We start from the raw sequence: 3,495 nt of genomic DNA, 5'->3' as shown, positions 1-3,495 counted from the left end.
TCTCCAAAATGGCTCTAGGGTGACGCGGAGGAGACGAATTGTTGAATAAAGTCGTTTTTTTTTCTTTGCGTACAAAAAGTATTCTCGTAGCTTCGTAAAATTACGGTTGAACCCCTGATGTCACATGGATTATTTTACAGATCTCCTTGCTACGTCTCTGGAATTGGGAACATTTCAGTTGCATTGCTGTCTATGGGAGGGTCAGACAGCTCTCAGATTCCATCAAAAATATCTTAATTTGTGTTCCGAAGATGAACGAAGGTCTTACGGGTTTGAAACGACATGAAGGTGAGTAATTAATGACAGAATTTTCATTTTTGGGTGAACTAACCCTTTAACCTAGCAACCACCTTAAAAACTGCACAGAAATGCCCTAGAACAACCCCCCAGGACACCCCAGCATTGTGGTGCTAGTTTTTGCAGAAATAGCACCACTCACTTTTCCAATTTTGCAAACTTTTTTTTTTTTTTTTTTCTCTCAAAGTGTGTTTATAAGCTCATGCCTTCTGGATGTTTATCAAGACACTTCAGCTTCCTTATTTCTCAGTTCTTTTCTTTGAAGTACACATGCTTATTTTTCTCACCGCCTGGTTTCCTCTCGAACCTCCTCTTTTGAAGCTCTCAATGGATAGTCTTCATTTCCCATGGAAACAATAGCTGTCACAGATCTCCGCCTTTGTTTAAGCATTCCTCTGCCTGGCGGCGATATGAAGCAATTAGGTGCATGTGAGCAATTAGTGAACTGAGGTTGTTGTTGTATTTTTTCTGTCACACAGGTTTTTGTGGCTGGATGGCTCTCAGGGCTCTCACTATTTAATCTGACTACGCCTATGCGACAGGTCTTATTGTGTAATGAGTTTACATCATTTCATACATAGCGGATCAGTATATATTAAACATTCTTTTTTTTTTTTACTTTTATCTCAAAGCAAAGCCCATCTATTGTGTTTAAGATATTCTAATATTTACCATCAATCTTTGATGAGATTATTTAAAGTAAATACCGCTAATAAATTACATGTTAATCTCTATCCCATGCTTTGCTCTTATCTCATCTTCTTCTCTCCATCTTATCATATGAATAGCTATGGTACTAGCTGGTACATGCTTGCATCTTCTCACTACGTCTGGATTTGTGCATGTGTGTTTTATGTCAGCCTTCTATGCATTCCAAGCACTGTGTGTGTGATCTGACTGTGTTTGCATGGCAAACGTCATAGTAAAACGTTATCTCCCTTATCAAATAAGTTGAGCCGCGAAACTCTTTGGTACGTTTTGTCTCCTGCATTTTTCTTTAAAATTATAGTCATTTTTAACAGAAGAGGTACACACAAACACCTTCCATTGTGGAGATTCACATAATTTATTATTTCATTTTTCAGTACAGTCCACTGAAGTCATCAGCAAGGAGGATATGAGTGTTTCTGGATAGATGTTCTGCCACACTTCAGAGACAATATTTTTCAGCTGCTCTGAAAATGTGATGTATTTCTACATCTGAGAGAATGTGTTTGGGGACTGGTGAAACATTTTGGATCTTGATTACCAAAAATCTTATGGTATTTGATGCAAAACTCGTCTAAATCAAAGGGGGAAAAAAGTTTAGCTGCAACCCTAATCAAACACATCTTTGCGTTTTCATAAAAGGAAATATTATTGATTGTTCATAAGAGGAAATATTACTGAGGTGATAATATTTTGAATTATTTCATATTTCATGGTTACACTTTATTTTGATAGTCCACTTTAGACATTCTACTAACTATAAGTGACTTTGCAATTTGCAACTACATGTCAACTAACTCTCATTAGAGTATTAGTAGACTGTTAGTTTAGGGTTAGGATTACTAGAATTAGTTGACATGTACTTGCAAAGTGACTTATAGTCAATAGAATATGTGTTGAGAACCATCAAAATAAAGTGTGAGCAGATATTGCGCAGACAGTCTACTAATACTCTAATGACTGCTAGTTGACATGTAGTTACAAAGTTACTTATAGTTAATAGAATGTCTAAAGTGGATTATCAAAATAAAGTGTTAATTTAATTAAGAGCAAAGTAAACTCGCTTCTGTTGTATACTGTATATAATGTCGATTAGGCTTTTAATGAAGCAAGCATACTTCCATTATAATCTTTTAAAAATAAGATTATAAAAATACAGTGTATAGTAGTCAAAGCATACTGATTGTGAATTTTTATCATCATGCAGTGCTCGGAGCCTTCGTTGCTGTGTTCCTCACATCGTAAAATGATGACATGCATGTTTATCGTGATCTGACAGGCAAAGTGTCTGGATTAATGGAACACAGCCAAGAGACTCAAGTGTCTCTGATTGCTTGACATGAGATTTATGAACTTTTGACTTCTGCCCTGTACAGTCCATTAAAGAGGCATTGCTCATCCTACACATATCTCAGAGGGAGTGAAATGAGTTTTTACTGCGGTTTTCAGAACTAATGTTTGCTAATCAGTCCTTGCTCACACAACACACTCAGCTGAGTGCACATCATTACTCAAACGCAAATTACTCTTAAAAAAAAAAAGTAAAATAATTACAGATTGGTTAATGCTGGTACAAGCTCCTTCAGCAGAACACAAAGTACAAACCAACAGCAATGATAAAAAATACACATGTCTAAACATGATAATATAGGTCAGCGACATTATAATAATTAAAAGCTATAATCATTTTCTTCATTAAAACAAATTGGAAAATTCTAGTTTATGGTTGTTAGAACGTGCAGTACATCACTTAAAGGTGTCAGGTTTCAAACAATTTCAATCTTTTGTCAGCCTGTTTATGCTTCATGTATCTGAAAGGGGCGACACTGTATGCTTCATGTAAGCGATCAATATCAGTGTAAATACTGTAACTAGAGGGACAATTGAGAATATGTAACGAATCAGTCCACTGAAGGCGAGCGTAGTGAGAACCCAAGTGCAGTTTTATTTACAGTGATCCAAACATCCAAACATAATCCAAACAAGATACACAGACTTGACTTGACGAGGCATGAACAGACTTGACTAGGCATGAACAGATCTGACGAGGCACAAACAGACTAGACTCACCGACAGCGGGTTACAACTTCAATACACGACAAGGGCACAATGGGAACATGAAGGCTACTTATAGCAGACAAGAGGGTCACAAGACAAGAACAAACCAATGGGAAACAAGACACATGACTAAGACAACCAATCAGAACATGACACAATGAACAGAGGAACCAATGACATGAATACATGAGGGCAAGGGAAGCATGACACAAACAGGAACCATGACTAAACTAAATAATAAAAGACATGAACATGAACATGAAACAAAAACAAAACCCAAACCTCACATTACATATCGCCCCCTCTAAGGGCGGCTCCAGACGCCCAAACAAAACCCAAAAAGTCCAGGAGGGTGATGGAGTGGAGGCGGAACTGGGGGAGGGACGGAGGGCCAGGCCCATGAAGCGGAACAGGCAGAGCAGGGAGCCATGG

This window comes from Sinocyclocheilus anshuiensis, unplaced genomic scaffold (assembly GCF_001515605.1).
Source record: "Sinocyclocheilus anshuiensis isolate Anshui unplaced genomic scaffold, SAMN03320099.WGS_v1.1 scaffold524, whole genome shotgun sequence".
Classification (NCBI taxonomy): Eukaryota; Metazoa; Chordata; class Actinopteri; order Cypriniformes; family Cyprinidae; genus Sinocyclocheilus; species Sinocyclocheilus anshuiensis.
This window is presented reverse-complemented; position numbering follows the sequence as displayed.